At 43.7% G+C, this 20,829-nt stretch overlaps 1 protein-coding gene across 9 annotated transcripts in view; it reads right to left on the bottom strand.

Moving 5' to 3' along the window:
• The window catches only part of dtna (dystrobrevin, alpha), a 437,687-nt gene that overhangs the window by 284,164 nt on the left and 132,694 nt on the right, over positions 1–20,829 (bottom strand). For 8 of the 9 annotated variants that reach the window (XM_068031787.1, XM_068031789.1, XM_068031794.1 and 5 more), the window contains exon 1: positions 7,401–7,565. The exons of the other annotated variant lie outside the window; for it this stretch is intronic. The gene's annotated coding sequence lies outside the window, so the exon portion shown is untranslated. Of the gene's footprint in view, positions 1–7,400; positions 7,566–20,829 lie in introns of those variants that run through there. 9 annotated transcript variants of the gene reach the window in all.

The following is a 20,829-nucleotide window of genomic DNA, read 5'->3' as shown; positions in this document are numbered from 1 at the left end:
CTAATACATAGTTAATGTTGTTGTTTAAAGAAACCTGATTGGTTGCTTTATTCTGGGGGACAAATAGAGTCGAATTGGCTATTCTTTGGGTAGGTGAGAAAAATTTATTGATATGCTGTGACCCGTGGAGAAATGGGACTGAACTAACAGTGCATTTCTCCCGCCTTGGTCGCAATCTATTAATTGGGGGCTCTTGCCAACACTAATTACGTAAATTGTAAGGGGAATAAATAATTGAGATAAAAATAAAAGAACCAGGTTTCTTGTGTAATAGGGTAGAGTATACACCATCAGAATGGCATTAGCAGTTGCTGTTATTAACATTAGCAGCTGTCCCTCAGTGACTTGAAAACTTTAACCAAGATTAAACTAAAAGATTTGGCAGCACAATTGGGGTTAGAATTGAAATCAGGTGCTAAAATAGCAGAGATAATTGATGTAATAGCCCAACATTTAAAATTGGAAGAAGATAGTAAATCAGAGAGTGATGCAGTTGAATTGACTAAAATTCAGTTACAACTGAAAAACTTGAGCAGGAACTAGAAGTGAGAAAACGTGAATTTGAAAAAGAGGAAATGGAGAAAGAAAGAGCATTTCAGAAAGAGAGAGAAGAAAGGGAATTCAAATTAAGAGAGATGGAACTTAAACAAAAGGGTAGTCTTGACTCCAGGGAAAATTCTGGTCAGGAAGAACCTGAATTCAGACCAGTACCCAGCGAAAAGCTGTTTAAATTTGTACAAGCTCTCCCTAAGTTTGAGGAAAGGGACGCAGAGGCATTTTTAATTTTTTTTTGAAAAAATAGCCAAACAAATGAAACAGCCAAAGGAAAACTGGACACTGCTTATGCAAAGTAGGCTGATGGGCAGAGCTCATTAAGTTTATACCATGCTTTCTGAAGAGGCATCTGCAGATTATGAGTTGGCAAAAAAGACTATTCTCGCTGGATATGAGTTAGTCCCTGAAGCTTACCGACAGAAGTTTTGGAACCTCCGGAGATTGGCTGGGCAGATTTATGTAGCATTTGAGAGGGTAAAGCAAATGAATTTTGATCGTTGGATACAGGCAGTAAAGATGGAAGCCATGTATGAGAACCTTAGAGAACTGATTCTCTTGGAAGAGTTTAAAAATTAAGCTAGACATGCAGTAGAAACCGCTGATGATTTTGAGCTTGTGAATAAGCCAACACCCTTGTCCGTCACCCCAGTTGCATTGTTTGGACAGCAGTGGATTGCAAACAAAACCAAAGTATGAAACTTGGCTGGTTCGCCATCAATGCTCAATGCAGTAGCTGAGAGAATTAACATGATTTATAGGATACCTTGGTGATCAAAACCTTGACTGTATTTTGCAGCCCCAGGTTCATTCAAGGATTACATCTTTCCTATGATTACTTGACAAATCAATTGCTCTGTTGGAACACAGGGGTCATTGAGATGGCACGCATAGCATTGCAGAGGCCATTACTCTTTATCCCAGAAAGCACACACATGGAAAATTCACTGCAAAAAAAGTCCAATCCATTTTTTCAGGATTTCTCAGAGAATGTCGCCTGGGTTGGAGCTGGACATTCAGTACAACTGTTAGTGGTGGATGATTATCCTAGCAAGCCGTCTGTACTGCATTCCACTCTCTGAAACATTTCTTCTAACTTTCTTGTGTGGTTAAACGGTGGCTGTGCTGTTGCGCTTAAAACCTGGATACCCAACCTGAACCCAACTAGACTTGACTACGTGTCGGGTTCGGGTCGGGTTGAAATTCAGAATCCAGCATTCGGGCTCGGGTCAGATCGGGCTGGACACTGCCTCCAGGAAGTCACAGGATCAGGCTTACCCATGATTCCCCACAACTCCAGCTGCAGGAATAGCATGCTGCTGGAACAGATGAAGGAGATTCGGGTCGGGTCTGGTAGGGCACGCAAAAATTTTAAAGGGCTCGGGCTGGGTTCGGGTTGGCTGTGGTAGGGTCGGGTTTTAATTTTATACCCGAGCCAGGCTTTAGTTGCGCTTCTATCAGTGCTTACAGTTTGCAATGATGATATGATGCTGCATGTACAGTTTTGGTCTCCTTAAGAAAAGGATAAAATTGCATTAGAAGCAGTTCAGAGAAGGTTCACTCGACTGATACCTGGGATGAGTGGGGTAATCTTAAGAGGAAAGGTTGAACAGATTGGGCCTATACCCATTGGAGTTTAGAAGAATAAGAGGTGATCATATTGAAACATATAAGCTCCTGAGGAGACGACAGGATGGATGCTGGGAGAATGTTTCCACTTATGGGCAAGACTAGAACTAGGGGACACAATTTAAAAATAAGGGACCTCCCATTTAAGACAGAGATGAGGAGACATTTTTTTCTCTCAGAGGGTCGTTAGTTTGTAGAATTCACTTCGTCAGTGAGCAGTAGAGGCTGGGTCATTGAATATATTCAAGTTTGAGTTAGATAGATTCTTGATAGATAAGGGAGTTAAGTGTTAACTCCACTTTCTTGTCTGCTGCTCATGAGGCCACATTCAGATCAGCCATGATCTTATCAAGTGGCACAGCAGGTTCGAGGGGACAAATGGCCTATTCCTGCTCCTAATTCGTATGTATCAGGCCTGTGTCCTCAGTACCTTGCTCTACGGCAGCGAGGCCTGGACAACGTATGCCAGCCAAGAGCGACGTCTCAATTCATTCCATCTTCGCTGCCTTCGGAGAATACTTGGCATCAGGTGGCAGGACTATATCTCCAACACAGAAGTCCTTGAAGCGGCCAACACCCCCAGCTTATACACACTACTGAGTCAGCGGCGCTTGAGATGGCTTGGCCATGTGAGCCGCATGGAAGATGGCAGGATCCCCAAAGACACATTGTACAGCGAGCTCGCCACTGGTATCAGACCCACCGGCCGTCCATGTCTCCGTTATAAAGACGTCTGCAAACGCGACATGAAATCGTGTGACATTGATCACAAGTCGTGGGAGTCAGTTGCCAGCATTCGCCAGAGCTGGCGGGCAGCCATAAAGACAGGGCTAAATTGTGGCGAGTCGAAGAGACTTAGTAGTTGGCAGGAAAAAAGACAGAGGCGCAAGGGGAGAGCCAACTGTGCAACAGCCCCAACAAACAAATTTCTCTGCAGCACCTGTGGAAGAGCCTGTCACTCCAGAATTGGCCTTTATAGCCACTCCAGGCGCTGCTTCACAAACCACTGACCACCTCCAGGCGCGTATCCATTGTCTCTCGAGATAAGGAGGCCCAAAAGAAAAGAAATTCGTATGCACATATGTGCTGTGTCAGATGGATACGAGTATTTCACATCGTGTCCCTCCATTCTATGCCCGTGCTTCTCACACATTTCTCTGCTGCTTGTTCACCTGCCAGTCCCACTTGTTCCTTCTGTTCCCTTTTGTTCTTCTCTTGCTCTCCCTCCTCTCAGCACTTCTTCCACCTAAGGGACTTGGAGCAGCATTGATGAGCTTATGGAGTGATTCCTTTGGTCTCACCTCTTCGCAGGTGGTAAGGAAAATTTTGTCAGCTAAGCTACCAGGTGGCTTTTGTAACTACGACCTCAGATGAGATGCAGCAATCTGTTGAATTTAAGCTTGTTAGTAAAGAAAGAAAAATGAACTAACAAGGATTCTGCAAGCTCAGGGCTTCACCATTCTGATGAAGCGTCATCAACCTGAAACATTAACTCTGTTTCTCTCTCTACAGATGCTGTCAGACCTGTTGACTATTTCTAGCATTTTCTGTTTTTGTTTCAGATTTCCAGCATCTGCAGTATTTTGCTTTTGCTTCATCATTCTGTCATTATGTGCTTGGAAGAGCAACCTGTCGGAGGTCAGAACAAGGAACCTGTCAGAAGGCCCAGAACAAGGAAGTTCTTTGAATCTTTCTCTTCAACATTTATCTGCACCAACATAACTAGACACATCCTGGAGAATGCAGTTAGTGAACTCAAGGAGGTAACACCAATTGAATGACAATACATTGGTGAGAAGAGGTAACACTGGCAGGGAAGCATGAATCTGATACCCAATGGCCCACGGCTATCATCAATGACTTCTGTACTTTAGGAAATGCAGCAGTGAGGTAACTTGGAGCAAACACGTCATGCTCATGTTGCTATTTATTGGGAAAGAAGATTAAAGTGTTGGCCATAGTGACAATGCATAACTCACCTATTTTTCACAAGTGTGGGCAGCACATTGTCTAGCATTACAGTTGAACTCAAAGATAGCCTGGAAGGAGATGGAGTCAGGAAGGTTAAAGACACTTGACAATTCTGTCTTTGCAGTTCAAGTCTCCTTCTAGCAAACAACACCTTTCTTTGCTGACCTGGAGGATGTAAAAGGCAGTTGTGCTTGGTCATTGCCTGGTAGGTGTGCCAGAACTAACAGATATGGTTGGTGGCATAATGATGGCCATAGACAGTCCATCTCTGGTGCCTGCTAATGTTCTTGGTATGCCTTCTTTTATTTTATATAACTTCACCTAGATTATATTTGGTTCACTTTGAAACTAAATCCCCACCAATAATTTGAGCTTTATTGATGACTGGCAAAGAACTTTGAAGCATCCAGAACTTTTGTTGAAGTTTCTGTTCAAGGTGCCTGGGTGAATGTAGAAATGTCATTTGACTGCAGAGAACAAAAAAAAAAATGCTTACAGACACATACTAACTTCATATTATCTAGTCAAATGCCCACTGACCAATTGGATCCTGACATTCAATTCTACACAACACATAAGACAGGCATGTTAGATTTTGTGATTACGATACATTGTTATTTTTTTTTTTCTCCCTACTTCTTCCTAGTCCACTCGGCACTGTTTCCCCAACTGTGCCCACTTCACTTGTCCTTTAATTTCAAAATATCTCCTCACCCATTGGAACAAATTTTAAAGCCTTGCACGGGATTCCCTTCCCCATGTGTCTTCTATGATTGTCTGATTCTGTCATTGTTAATCCTATGCTAAGTAATTGAGGCTCCAGTAAAAAGAAATACGAGGAAAGCGTTAATGCATAAATAACAATGAACTATAAATTATGCAGAATTACAAAACGGAAACAAGTTATTCAACTTAATCAGTCTGTGTAGAGTTCACCCTCCAGAGCAGCAGTAGTTCTAACCCCATGTGCCACTTTGTTTTCAATCAGTTTTATCCCCTCTCTCCTTCAACCACGTGTCAAACCAATCTTTAAATATTAATGTCGTCTTTGCTACTATCTCCAGCAGTGGGTTCCATAGCCTCATAACTCTTGTGCAAAAGGAAGTTTCTTCTGCTTTCAGTCCTAAACTTTTAACATTTAATTTTATATCGAAGTCCCTTCAACGGCTAGAAACAGTCAGTTTCTATCTACTATGTCCCATCCTTTCATAAGTTCAAGCATCAAATGACCCCTTAATCTCTTTGGTTCTAATGAAAACAATGAAAGCCTAATTTTTCAAGTGTTTTTTCACATCTGTATTTTCTCATACCAGGGAGCATCCTAATGAATCTGTGCTAATATCCTCTCTATTGCCTCACCAATTTCTTTTAATGTGGAGCCCAAAACTGCAGAGCATTCCAGCAATGCTCTCATTAAACGTCACAGCAGACCAAGAAGGATAACGAGTGAATACAAATAAGATATGCTAAAGGAGCTACTTATTTACAAACAAATTTTGCCATTTATATACGTGACTGACTGAAGTAGGGATAAAACAGTGATTTTTAAAAACACTTTTCTTGCACTATGCTACTACTTTCTTCTGTAAAGGAAAGTCTAGATTCCAGAGGGTTGACAGACTGAGATTTGGTGGGGTGAGAGGGTGGGTAGGGAAGGTTGAGATTTCAGGGGAGGTCAAGAGTGAGACTTGGATGGAGTGGTAGGGGCAGAAACAAGTGCAGGACTCTCACTTGTATGTTAAAAACGACCCAATGCTGATTTCAGGTTGCTGACAGGTATGCCTAAAAACAGTGAGAACAGTGACATGGTAGTGGCCGTGCTGCCAGCGAAGATTAGCTACAGGACCTCACACCCAGAGATTGGTATACATTAAAACAGTTTTACAGACAAAAAAAAAGACATTTAAATTTTCTCCTCCAGCATGTCCAAATAACTTTTGCTTAAACGTGGTATAGACCAAGTAACAGGATGTCAAATCAGGACCACTATGGAAATTGACACCTCTGCTCTAGTACTTACAGTAAAAAAAATTCCCTCTTGACTTTCCATCCCTTTAAGAATCTATTAAAAAGATAAAATGACTTATGTACAGAACTCAATAATGCCGACAGTGACCTTCTACTGAAATGCAGTTCAGCTGTTCCACACAAGGACAGACTTGTGGTCAAAAATGCCAGCCAAAGTTCCCTTGAGGTTTGGAAAATCCATTTCAACCATGTCCTCTAAAATCAATTCTTTCCACACACCTGCCTTTGTCAGTCAATGATCCAGTGCAGCTTTTTAAATACATTGCTAAGAAAGTAACACTATGCAAGATCAATTTAGCACTTGGAGCTATAAACATAAAAATAAAAGTCAAGCCACTAGCAAATACAAATCTACCTTTTCTGGTGTTACTTTATCTGTTACTACAATTGTCAGAGCTATATGCATGAAAAACCTATTTTGCTAATTTAACAAGTTTTAAAAGCACTATAAAAGTTTGACAGCAATTAGATCTAATTATGTAGCGCTGAAAGTAAAACCGTTAGCTCGGTCTGTATGAGAGAAGTTTTATGAATGACCCTCTTTTTGACATGGGTATCATGAGAAAATGATATATCAAGGATGAGAAAAAGCCATTTGTCCATGACAGCTCACCCGTCTTGCACATCATGGCATTCAACTACTTCTTTAACATTCACAATTTTTTTGGCTTTATTACTCTGCCTGGCAAACAATCCAAACGTTTGTCAATTCTTCAGAAAATATATTTTTCCAGGTATCTTTTGTAAACATACTTTTTTTCCAGTTATGTCTCTTATCCTCCAGTCCTTGCTCACTCTGCAGTTATTTCCTGAATTTACTATATCTCTATCACTTAATATTTTAGGCACTAAGTTCCATTGTCCCTATATATGGCAATTATCTTGGCACTTTAGTAGGGCTGTGAAAACCTAATAAAAAGCAAGAATGTTTGAACTCGGTCCAAAATTGATGATAATTTTACTATTGATAACTTTATTTACAAAGCATTGCTTCCTAAAATCACAGAACACAGTGGTTCACAATCAAGAACTGCACGTACCTGCCTGGGCTGAAGTCCTGAACATATTTGTAATATAAATGAAAGCTATGTCAAAAGGTAAAGTACACTATACACTTGACAGATTTGCAACTTAAAAAAACTAAACCACATGAACTAATAAGGCATCATTCACAGGGCCTAAACCTCCAACTTCTCAAAATGAAATCCATTTGCTCTTACCTGATGCACTGTACCGGACCTAAACAATAATGTGCCCAAATAATGCTGGCTCGGCTAAGCAGGAACAACTTGTGCAAGACGATTCAGTCTTAACCATGTTTAACTGTAAATGCAATCTGAAATAAACACAATGCTTCATCTTGGGGGCCAGGCCTCTGTATGCACTCTCCTCCTATTCCTCAGTGCACTTGCTGCCAGGCAATCTAATACACCTAATCATGTGACCTGTTGCCATGGTTGCCGTGAATCCAGCTGTTCATGTTAGAGAAGCCAGAAACAAACTTTTTTTCATCCTGATCCCGTAAAACAAAGACGAAGTTCTTTCACTGTGGTAATCAGTTGCCTTTACAAAATAACTCTTTTGCACACCAAATTATCACTTGAACCACATGAAAATCAGAATCCACTCATAACAAAAACCAAAGGAAAAAGCTGTAAAAAATGAACATTGACCAACTTGTGTGGAAATAGTCAAACACTTGTCTTTTGAACTCCTCATTTCAACTTCTAATGAACAATAATAGTCCACATCTCCTGGCTAAAAAGGACTCAAGACTGTAGATGACATATGCAGTGGATCCTTCTTCTAATCTAGTAAGCCACTCTTTCATTTTTAGTTTTGCCCTGCTGACAAATTACCTATTGCAAGCATTCAGGGTTCCTCTGGTTTGAACAGCCTGGTCGAGAAGCTGTATTCTGAAACAGCTAGTTTCCATCAGTCATGTATCTGGAAGATGCACCAAGGTAAGTTTATTATTTTAATAGTAAAATACATAGTTCTTAGTGTGGACTCTGTTCCAAGTGGTATATTTACAATTTCTAAACTGGCAGTGTCCTGTGGCAATGGAATTCTGACAATGCCAAAGATGTGGTGATGTTGGTGGGTTATTAGTAAAAAGACTCAATGGGGTATAGAAATTAGTCTGTGTCCGTTTTCCAGCCCAAAGTTTGCGGTGCGTGTGTAGCATGCACCTGTACAGAGAGGCCAGAGGACCAATTTCTATTGATTTGCATATTCAGAATGAACTGGCAGCACTAAATGCAGCTTACCCGATGAGAAAAACAATTTGGGGCTGCCTATCTCGCCAACAGCGACCCTTAGATAAGTACTAGGAGTGGGGACAGTTGAAACAGACTCCCACTGGGGAGGGGAAATCCTGATGCCTGTGGAGTTGCAGCAGCAACTGGTACCTATAGCTTAACAGGAAGGGTTTTAAAGGAAAAATTTAAACATCACTTTAGGTGGCAGCCACAGGGTTCACTTGATGAATACTGAGGGGGACAGGTCCAACATCTGCCCCACTTATTGGTGACCAATTTTGTAAAGGGAACCTTCAAGAGGCATTAGGCCTGTCATTAACATATTCAAGGGGCTTAACATCTGTTTTAGGTAAGATCCTGGGAAGCCTAAAAAAATGGGCCCATATGTTCAGAAGTGGGGCTAATGCCGACACAGGCTGACCTGTTACTAAGTTGGTATGCTTTGCACCAGTTTGCTTTCCCTCAGTATTATCACCTCTTCTCCAATATGTACGTGCACACATTGTCAAGCCTGGGCCTTTCTTTGTAAAAGACTGTAAGAGAAAACCCCCAGGCCAAACAGATGTCATTATTTTTAATTTAATATGTAATTAAGCAGGAAGAACAAAGTATAGGGAGTACGTTCAGTGTAAGAGTACTACTCCAATCCAAGAACTGATAAGGATAAGAATTTTTGATTTGTTCTTGATTTCAAGCACTTCAATCATCATTCAGATTGATCACAGTGTTGCACGTGCACTTCTACTCTAAAATCTCTCTTCAGTTACAAAATTCCTATTCAGACAGTGTACTCATTTAAAGAACAAGTTGAAGCATATATTAGACTAATTAAAATCTGCAGCTCAATTTTCAAATGCCAGTGGGGGTGGGTGCAGGTGCATGCACGATTTAAAAATCGCGTTCCCAGAGGGTGGTTCTGGGTCCCACCGCTTCTGAAATGTGGTGGTTTTGAAAGGGATGCCGGGAGGGGGGAAAACCCGAATACCTCCAATTAATTGGCTATTGGGCTCGTTGAGGAGCTCATTGAAAGGCTTGTCAGGAGCAGTTTGTGATATTCAATGGAAGGGTATGGGGAAAACATGATGTCTGGAACATGTGAGGGGGTAGATGTCATAAGCACTGTGGGGGGCCATAAGGGCTATTGGAAGGGCTGTTTAGCATATTGTAGAAGTGCAGAATAAAGTTCAGCTGCTTGAACAGTGGTGCAAACTAGCCATCGCTGGAGCTGAAAGATTTGCATTTGGGGAATGTAGATTGGGAGCAGCTGTTTGAAGATAAATCCACATTTGATATGTGGGAGGCTTTTAAAGAGAGGTTGATTAGCGTGCAGGAGAGACATGTTCCTGTGAAAATGAGGGATAGAAATGGCAAGATTAGGGAACCATGGATGACAGGTGAAATTGTGAAACTAGCTAAGAGGAAAAAGGAAGCATACATAAGGTCTAGGCAGCTGAAGAAAGACGAAGCTTTGGAAGAATATCGGGAATGTAGGACCAATCTGAAACGAGGAATTAAGAGGGCTAAAAGGGGTCGTGAAATATCTTTAGCAAACAGGGTTAGGGAAAATCCCAAAGCCTTTTATTCATATATAAGGAGCAAGAGGGTAACTAGAGAAAGGATTGGCCCACTCAAGGACAAAGGAGGAAAATTATGCGTGGAGTCAGAGAAAATGGGTGAGATTCTAAACGAGTACTTTGCATCGGTATTCACCGAGGAGAGGGACATGACGGATGTTGAGGTTAGGGATAGATGTTTGATTACTCTAGGTCAAGTCAGCATAAGGAGGGAGGAAGTGTTGCGTATTCTAAAAGACATTAAGGTGGACAAGTCCCCAGGTCCGGATGGGATCTATCCCAGGTTACTGAGGGAAGCGAGAGAGGAAATAGCTGGGGCCTTAACAGATATCTTTGCAGCATCCTTAAACACGGGTGAGGTCCCGGAGGACTGGAGAATTGCTAATGTTGTCCCCTTGTTTAAGAAGGGTAGCAGGGATAATCCAGGTAATTATAGACCGGTGAGCCTGACGTCAGTGGTAGGGAAGCTGCTGGAGAAGATACTGAGGGATAGGATCTATTCCCATTTGGAAGAAAATGGACTTATCAGTGATAGGCAACATGGTTTTGTGCAGGGAAGGTCATGTCTTACCAACTTAATAGAATTCTTTGAGGAAGTGACAAAGTTGATTGATGAGGGAAGGGCTGTAGATGTCATATACATGGACTTCAGTAAGGCATTTGATAAGGTTCCCCATGGTAGGTTGATGGAGAAAGTGAAGTCGCATGGGGTCCAGGGTGTACTAGCTAGATGGATAAAAGAACTGGCTGGGCAACAGGAGACAGAGCAGTGGAAGGGAGTTTCTCAAAATGGAGACGTGTGACCAGTGGTGTTCCACAGGGATCCGTGCTGGGACCACTGTTGTTTGTGATATACATAAATGATTTGGAGGAAAGTATAGGTGGTCTGATTAGTAAGTTTGCAGACGACACTAAGATTGGTGGAGTAGCAGATAGTGAAGGGGACTGTCAGAGAATACAGCAGAATATAGATAGATTGGAGAGTTGGGCAGAGAAATGGCAGATGGAGTTCAATCCGGGCAAATGTGAGGTGATGCATTTTGGAAGATCCAATTCAAGAGTGAACTATACAATAAATGGAAAAGTCCTGGGGAAAATTGATGTACAGAGAGATTTGGGTGTTCAGGTCCATTGTTCCCTGAAGGTGGCAACGCAGGTCAATAGAGTGGTCAAGAAGGCATACGGCATGCTTTCCTTCATCGGACGGGGTATTGAGTACAAGAGTTGGCAGGTCATGTTACAGTTGCATAGGACTTTGGTTCGGCCACATTTGGAATACTGCGTGCAGTTCTGATCGCCACATTACAAAAAGGATGTGGATGCTTTGGAGAGGGTGCAGAGGAGGTTCACCAGAATGTTGCCTGGTATGGAGGGCGCTAGCTATGAAAAGAGGTTGAGTAGATTAGGATTATATTCATTAGAAAGACGGAGGTTGAGGGGGGACCTGATTGAGGTGTACAAAATCATGAGAGGTATAGACAGGGTGGATAGCAAGAAGCTTTTTCCCCCCCAGAGTGGGGGATTCAATTACTAGGGGTCACGAGTTCAAAGTGAGGGGGGAAAAGTTTTGGGGGGATATGCGTGGAAAGTTCTTTACTCAGAGGGTGGTGGGTGCCTGGAACGCGTTGCCAGCGGAGGTGGTAGACGCGGGCACGATAGCGTCTTTTAAGATGTATCTAGACAGATACATGAATGGGCAGGAAGCAAAGAGATACAGACCCTTAGAAAATAGGAGACAGGTTTAGATAGAGGATCTGGATCGGCGCAGGCTTGGAGGGCCAAAGGGCCTGTTCCTGTGCTGTAATTTTCTTTGTTCTTTGTGAGTGGTGAGTGGGTAGGAATCTGGAGAAGGACGTGAGGCCGCTGGCATCAATTGGACAGGTGGGGTTGGTAGGGTAAGGCCTGGTGAATGAATAAGTGGCAGCTGAAGGAGTTGAAATGTGAACAGGCCACTCTGACATTGGACAGAGCAGGCATGATGAGCTTCAGCAGCTGCAACCCCCTGGACAGGAGGAGGCCAGAGGTGCACAGAGAGGGGCTGCAAGGGGAAGAAGGCACTACCCACGACATTGAGTGTACTGCCCAAGAGTCAGCTACCTGCAAATGGCAGAGCACCAGTGCCTGAGGAGGCTGTGCCTATCCAGGCAGATGGTCTCGGGCATTTGTGCTCTGATTCATAATGACCTGAGGCCTATCGGCCCCCATGGCAGTTCCTTACCAGGAGCAGTCAAGGTCACTGTGACATTGAATTTTATGCAACCGGGTTGTTCCTGGGAACAGCTGCAGACCTAAGTGGCATCTCGCAGCTGGCAGCTCAGCATGCCATGTTCCAGATGGTGGAGGACTACATCCATTTTGACACAGATGGGCCTGTGCAGGCATAGAGGGCATTCAGGTTTGCCACCATCAATGGATTTCTGCTGGTCCAGGGGGGTCATCGATTCCTGTAGTCAGTAAGGCACCAACACACCAGCCAGCCAGATTCCTGAACAAAAAAGGCTACCACTCATTGAATGTCCAGCCAGTCTGCGACCATAGAAAGAGAATCTTACAGATTTGCGCAGGCAGCTGTCATGACTCCTTCATCCTACAAGAATCCCAGGTGCTGCACCTCTTCAGGCCCACATCCAGGCTTTAGGGGTGGCTGCTGGGAGATAAGGGTTATCCCTTTGTCATGCACGGAAGCAGCTGTGATGAAATAAACAATGAAATGGAAGTATTATGAATCCAAACAAAAATCAACTGTTAAACAAAACCACAAGAACATAACCACTTGTACCACATTCAAAATGGAGTAGTGGTTCTGTGACCCCTCCTGTACTGGAAATCAACAAATGTGTCTACAAGAATGGAACTCATTAACATCTTCTGAAATAGTTCTGGGGAGAACCCTCTGAATTTGAAAAAAAAAAGCACTATTGCATATTAATGACTCCTCGACATGAATGAACAAACAAATGACTCTGGAGAAAGATGGACTCACAGCTCAAACCAAAACTGGATAGATGTGAAATAGCAACGTGTTAACAGAATGGTCCCCATTCAGACATAATCAATAGCCATGGTCTCCATATCCTGGTTCATTGAATGGTCACACAAGGGGAGAGGGCCATGTGTCTCCTAATGTGATTAATCTTTACCTTAAAAAGTTAACCCTCTGGAGAGAGAGGGGAGATCAAGCCAGCACCTTCAGAAAGCAGTCCAGCCAGGGACTGTGAAAGAGATCCAGCCAAGGAAGGAAGAAGCCCTGCTGCTAATGCTACACTTCAACTTGCTGCAGCAGAGAACAAAAAAGTGACTACCACCTCCAGTCCGAAATTTTAACGACCAGAAAATCTGCAACACCTCAACAAGTTCAAGACTACAAACACCCAGGCCTGCACCTTTAAAAGAGACTGCTCTCCTGAGAAAACTCAACAGCTTTATCGTAAACCACAAACACCTACCTCACTTTGAAGTTTAAACTACTTATCCTTTTTCTCTCTACCTATCTATTCTTGTGCATGCTTGTGTGAGTGAATGTGTGAGTGTGTGTGTGTGGGTGCTTTTGCGACCATTTCAGGAATTGTGTAAAAATAAATAGTTTATTTATAACCTATGAGAAAACTTGTCATTTCTCTGTTTATTTGACCCTGAAAAACACTCGAGCACTAACTCATCATTTTTAACAAAACATGATTGCGATCAGTTGGGAGGTGAACAGTAGGATTCACCCACACCCTTTTCTACTGTCCATAACACCCAATAGAGATGGCAGCTGATGCCCATTCACTACCCAAATATGGATGGAGAAAGGTGCTACAACCAGATCCATCTACTAACATGGACCATTGAATAGACCATTGGCATCTGGAAGATGCACTTCTGCTGCCTTGACTGGTCAAGTGGTGCCCTCCAGTACAAGCCAGTCAGAGTGTCCCAAATTGTGGTCTTCTACTGTGCCCTGCACAACATGACACTGCAAAGAGACCTGGAACTGGATGAGGAGGAGGAGCTGGAAAGCCACTCATTCTTGGAGGAGAACTTGGAGCAGAAAGAAGAGGTAGAAACTGATGAAGAGGTGGCTGGCGCCCAGGCATTGGATGACACCTGCTGAAGCCTTCCTAGACCTCAGGGTGAATGGAAGGCTGGCGTGGATGCAAGGGCCACGCTGATTCAGCAGCATTTTACCTGATTACCTTATAACAGATGACCGCAAAACCCACCTTCCAGCATAGAGAGCTATCATTCTGTCATGACCCATATCTGAAGACTCCCACTGCCATTATGAACATGGAGAATGAGGTTTCCATCGCCAACATTCTCAAAAATCACAGAGTATGGAAACACAGCAATTGTAGGCAGCCCATCCACCCACTAAAACTCCATCCTCCTTTTGATATGATCAATAATACACATATCAGTTTGAATACATAAACAATCGATATTGAAATGAAAGCAAAGGAGCAAACAAAAGTGGACAACAGCACTTCTGTGGGGTGCTCCCCCTGTGGCAGAGGATGAAGTGGAGGCGTTCTGCTCCCTTGTCTCTGCCTCTGGCTGAGATGCCCATAGCTTCCATCCTTGACCTGGAGGTGCTCGTGGGGGCTCCTCCACAGGCTGCCACACCTGCATCATTGCAGGGGAAGCCTCTGTCACGGGGCCTTGTGGCACAGATGGTTCCTGAGTCAGAGGGGGCAAAGGGCCTCAGAGTGACACCGGTGCCCTCTGAGGGGTGGCCCCTTCATCTGCTACTTTGACTGCCTCAGCCCTTTCCTGGTGCCCTTGGATACTGGATGAGGCCATCAACTGGGATGCATCTGGCATCCACTCTGAGCACTTTAGCGCCATCAGCGACACTGAATGGTCAATGTTAGAGACTCTCACTCTTTCTGTGCATATCAGCGCGCTGCTCATGCATCCACTCTGGTGCTGCATATGGCCCTCCAAGAGTTTGCCCAATCTCAATGGAGGAGCTTGTGTGCTCGAAACCCTGAGTCATGAAGGAGCACATACTCTGCATAGACTCTTCCATTGCCTGCCCATAGCTCCTCAAGGCTTCAGGGATCTCTGACAAACAGGAACTCATCTGCCTCTGGTTCTCGAGGAAGACCTCGTTGTTTGTGACACCCGAGGGACAGCATCTTCGCCCAGCGGAGCATCGCTGTGCCTGCCCTCCATCCTCCGAGGGGGACTATCCACAGCTAATTCTGCCTCACCCTTCTCCTCCTACTCACACATGATGTGAGGTTCATCCAGTGCTCTCCGTTCTAAGATACATTGCGGCCCAACTGAGGTGAGCATGTCTTTGCTGGTGGAAGGTGTGGAGGAATGATGGGCCAGTGCTGACTCTGTTAAATCTCCCTGCCAAGGATGGCGCGACAATTAGGCTTGTGCACTCTCCTCTCCCTCTGCAGCTGGCCCTGTGTGAAACACAAGAATGTGGCAATGAGAAACCGGCCCACTCACCAAGTGCCCCAGCACAACCAACCCCTTAGATGACAGCAGCTCAAGAGCCAAAGCACACATTGAGAAGGAACCTCCTCTGAGGAGGAACCACCTCAGGATAAAGCTATCAAATGGCCCTGCTGTTCACGGTCTCCTGTCTCGTCATCACTCACAGACTGATGCACCCATCGATTTTCAGTGGCACCTCCTCCATCAGGATCAGAGGGTCGAGGTCGGCCACACCACCACCCGTTCAAGCCATTTCCCGTGAGCTGTGGGCTCTCTTTTCCTGCAGGCTGAGGAGCCAATGATTCATGAGTCGGCAGCCCTCCCTCATCTCTTCCAGCATGACATTCACATGATAGGTTGCACCCTTCAGTGATGCCCCCTTCTGAAGAGTGCCCCATATGTGAGGGTGGCTGCCATCTAAGTGATACAACTGGACATTTGACCTGACAATGTGAGGGAGAACTATGGACAGTCTGTGAGTTCAGCTTGTCTGCATGCTTTTGCAGACAGAGTTGGTGACCAGTCACCCGGGTGTCATTTGCCATTCACCCTTCCAGACCTTATCAGGTCATTGAATCTCTAGCAACCATGTCCTTCAGGTCATTGCTTGGCTGCTGACCTCCGTCACCACCTCCATCCATGCCCTCCTTGTTTCTCTTAGAGGGTTTCTTTTCCCAGATGCCGGGAATAAAATATGACGCATGCCCCCAACTGCTTCGGTTAATGCCTGAAAGGAGGCATCAGAGAAGTGTGGAACCGCCTTGGATGCCTGCCTGCAACAGCGCTGGCCCTTTTAGTCCCTTGTGGATCCATCTCTTCAGTGAATGGCAAGCCCAGTGATGGCTGACGTTCAACTTTTCATAGGGCCCTCGTTTTGCAAGTCCCACTTCCATGCAAGTCCCTGCCCCGTTAATGGGCGCCACATTCACCAACTGGCCAGTTTGGCCCTTTGGATTTAAAAATAGCGTCGCTGACACGGCGTGAGGTCGGGACCTGGAAATGTTCCGGGCGTCGGGTTCCCGACCCTGGAATGAAAATTTAGCCCCTGATATCCAATCACTTTGAACTTTACTTCTTTGAAGAATCATTTTATTTGTAGAAACATGGGGTATGGCAAGGCTTTACTTTCTGGTGATGACAAAAATCTGGACAAAAACATCTGCTGCTTGCTTTGCTGGGTGTTTGGCTTGAATAATATTTTGTCTTTAACAAAGTATGTACCTCTCAGTAATGTGTTATTTCCCATTCTACCTCTGTGGCGATCACCAGGAGGGAAAGGAAAGGTCTTTTGAAAAGCAGGGCACAGGTGTAGCCGCTGCAAGAGAGTAGCTAAAGTAAGTGTTGGTCCCTTGGAGGATGATACTGGGGAATTAAATAATGGGGAACAAGGAAATGGCAGAGACTTTGAACAAGTATTTTGTATCTGTCATCACAGCAGAAGACACAAAAAGCATCCCAAGAATAGCAGAAAATCAAGACGCAAAAAGGGAGGGAGGAACTGAAGACAATCACTATCACTACAGAAAAAGTAGTTGAAAAACTAATGGGTCTAAAGGCTGACAAGTCTTCTCTGGACCTGATGGCCTGCATCCTCAGGTCTTAAAAGAAATGGGTGCAGAGATAGTGGATGCATTGCATGTAATCTTCCAAAATTCCCTAGATTCTGAAAAAGTCCCAGCAGATTGGAAAACCGCAAATGTAACACCTCTATTCAAGAAAAGGGGGGGGGGGGGGGTGGGGGTGGGGTGCGACAGAAAGCAGGAAACTATAGGCCAGTTAGCCTAACATCTGTCATTGGGAAAATGCTAGAATCTATTATTAAGGAAGTAATAGCAGGACATTTGGACATTTAGAAAAGCATAATGCAATCAGGCCGAGTTTACATGGTTTTATGAAAGGGAAATCACAGTTGACAAATTTATTAGAGTTCTTTCTTTGAAGATGTAACAAGCAAAGAACAAAGAAAATTACAGCACAGGAACAGGCCCTTTGGCCCTCCAAGCCTGCGCCGATCCAGATCCTCTATCTAAACCTGTCGCCTATTTTCTAAGGTCTGTATCTCTTTGCTTCCTGCCCATTCATGTATCTGTCTAGATACAAAGAAGCAGGGTGGATAAAGGGGAATCAGTAGATGTAGTGTATTTGGATTTCCAAAATGCACTCAATAAGGTGCCATATAAAAGGTTACTACACAAAATAAGAGCTCATGGTGTTTGGGGCAATATATTAGCATGGATAGAGAATTGGCTAACTAACAGGAAACAGAGAATCAGGTTAAATGGGACATTTTCAGGTTGGCAAACTGCAACTAGTGGAGTGCCACAGGGATCAGTGCTGGAGCCTCAACTATTTACGATCTATATTAATGACTTGGAGGAAGGGACCAAGTGTAATTTTTTTTTGCAGATGATACAAAGATAGGTAGGAAAGCAACTTGTGAGGACACAAAGTTTCTATAAAGAGATATAGAAAGGTTAAGTGAGTGAGCAAAAATTTGGCAGATGGAGTACAATGTAGGAAAATGTGAGCTTGTCCACTTTGGCAGGAAGAATAGAAAAGCGGAATATTATTTACATGGAGAGGGACTGCAGAATGCTGCAGTACAGAGGGATCTGGCTGTCCTTGTCCATGAATCACAAAAAGTTAACATGCAGACACAGCAAGCAATTAAGAAGGCAAATGTAATGTTGGCATTTATTGCAAGGGGAGATGGAGTATAAAAGTAGGGAAGTCTTGCTACAATTGTACAGGGCATTAGTGAGACCGCACCTAGAGTACTGCATACAATTTTGGTCTCCTTACTTAAGGAGGGATATACTTGTATTAGAAGCAGTTCAGAGAAGGCTCACTAGGCTGATTCCTGGGACAAAGGGTTGTCTTATGCGGAAAGGTTGAGCAGGTTGGCCCTATATTCATTGAAGTTTAGAAGAATGAGAGGTGATCTTATTGAAACATATAAGATTCTGAGGGGGCTTGACAGGGTAAATGCTGAGAGGATGATTCCCCTCGTGGGGGAATCTAGAACTAGGGGACACAGTTTCAAAATAAAGGGTCTCCCCTTTTAAAATGGAGATGAGGGGGAATTTCTTCTCTGAGGGTCATTAATCTTTGGAAATCTCTTCCCCAGAGAGCAGTGGAGGCTGGGTCATTGAATATATTCAAGGCTGAGTAAGACAGATTTTTGATCTGCAAGGGAGTCAAGGGTTATGGGATTGGGCAGGAGAGTGGAGTTAAGGCCACAATCAGATCAGCCATGATCTTATTGAATGGCAGATCAGGCTCGAGGGGCTGAATGGTCTACTCCCTGCTCCTATTTCTTATCACTTCAACATTGACTCAGTGATTTCTTTTCCAATAAATAGCTGTGCCTTACAGATGGAAGGTGTCACAGATTTTATCTATGCTAAGTTAACTGACTGTAGGTGGCAAATGGAATGGGCTCACTAAAATTCGTTTCGGCACTCCTGGGTTAAGAACTACAAAATTAGGCATTCTAGACCTGACTACTATCTCAATATAGTGTAAGCCTGCTATGGAACATGTAGTTACCTCAATAGACACTGCAGATGGGCCCTCCTTGGGTTTTTGATGTTGGGTTAATTGAAGGAACAATGTTAATTGAAGGAGGAATGTTGGTTGAAAAACTGAGAGAACTCCTAACTTTTCTTCGCATAGTGCCATAGGGTCTTCTAAGTACCCCAGAACAGACATCTGGCAACAACAATTGATGCTATTCCAGCACAAATCAGTGTTAATGGACCTTGATATTTTCATATGGTACATTTACTCACTTGAGTCAATGTGAAAGACTATTCCAATTTTTTTGATCAATTAAATTTTAAAGCAGCTCTAGTAAACTTGAAATTACACTGCCAGGTAATAAATGTGAGAATCACTTATGCTATAATTAGCAGTGTTCCACTTTCTCTGCGGAACCATCTTTCTTAAAGATCACACCCAGATGAGCCTGGCCAAGTGCTTCAGCTCTGCTCCTAGTCCACACACTAAATACACTAGTTCTGTTCCTCACCTGGGTCAGCCTCCTCTACATTCAGTCAACATTCCCATTAACAAATACACCTACGCCCCACTGTTCATCACTTTATCACTCAAGGCCCTATTCCCTAGACCAAGGACGCTCAGAGCTAGTGACAAGAAGCCAGGTGGAGTGAAATGGACACTCTTGTCTCCTAAGGGGGGCACCAGCGTTTTTTTTTTTTTTTAAAAAGAGATACACCACTGAAACAGGCCCTTCGGCCCACCGAGTCTGTGCCGACCAAAAACCATCCATTTATACTAACCCTACAGTAATCCCATATTCCCTACCTACACTAGGGGCAATTTACAACGGCCAATTTACCTATCACCTGCAAGTCTTTTGGCTGTGGGAGGAAACCAGAGCACCTGGCGGAAAACCCACGCAGTCACAGGGAGAACTTGCAAACTCCACACAGGCAGTACCCAGAACTGAACCCGGGTCCCTGGAGCTGTGAGGCTGCGGTGCTAACCACTGCACCGCTCGGTTCTGGCTGGTAAGTATAAAACAGGAATAGGCTTAGAAAATGGTGAAATGAAAGACCAGCTGCCATTATTGGAAAAACAAAATCTAGCTCGTCACCATGTGATTTTCAAAGGCTAAATCATGCATAATGGAGTGTGGGGCTTGCCACTGACCATGCTGATCATTAGAAGGCAACATTCTTCAAGGGCCAATCAGAAGGCTAGAAGTAAAAGTAATTATTTTTCATAGTATATAATATAGTTGAATGTTTATTAGGACAAAACTATTGTAACCAGTTTAAAACAAACTTTAAATTCAAAATTTACCATTAAATTGGAATATGTTATTTTATTGTTTGAAAGCATTTATTTAACTTTGTTTTCCTTCATTTTATGAAATAAACAAAATTTTTTTGCTGTACATGTTCCAAAAAGAAATCTGAGGTACAATTTCTGTACTTTATCTGAAGTACCATAAGAGCTTAAAGAACTACCTCTGTGACTGTGTCCTGGCATAGACAAAAATAATAATTATAACATACATTTATAAAGTACTCCTTACATTGGAGAAATGTGTCAAAGCATTTATCAATGAGGAGAAAGGTGCACCCCAAGCAAGGGGTGAGGCAAAATGAATTTGGTGGGGGGGGGGGGGGGGGGGGGGGGGGAGAGGTACTGCGGGGAGAAAGCCTTATCCATCTTTAACAAATTTGTGAAGTACATGAGAGAAGTGGTAAGGTGGGGTGATTTAGGGAAGTACCTGAGAACAGGGGCACAGTGACTGAAAAATCAGCTGTCGACGGTGAAGTGGAAGGAGCAGCAAACAAAAGATAACTAGACTCAGAAGATTTGGAGGTGGAGATCACTCAGATAGTAAG

This window comes from Heterodontus francisci, chromosome 5, assembly GCF_036365525.1.
Source record: "Heterodontus francisci isolate sHetFra1 chromosome 5, sHetFra1.hap1, whole genome shotgun sequence".
NCBI classification, from domain to species: Eukaryota; Metazoa; Chordata; class Chondrichthyes; order Heterodontiformes; family Heterodontidae; genus Heterodontus; species Heterodontus francisci.
Note: the sequence above shows the minus strand (reverse complement) of the source record. Positions and strands in the feature narration are given on the sequence as shown.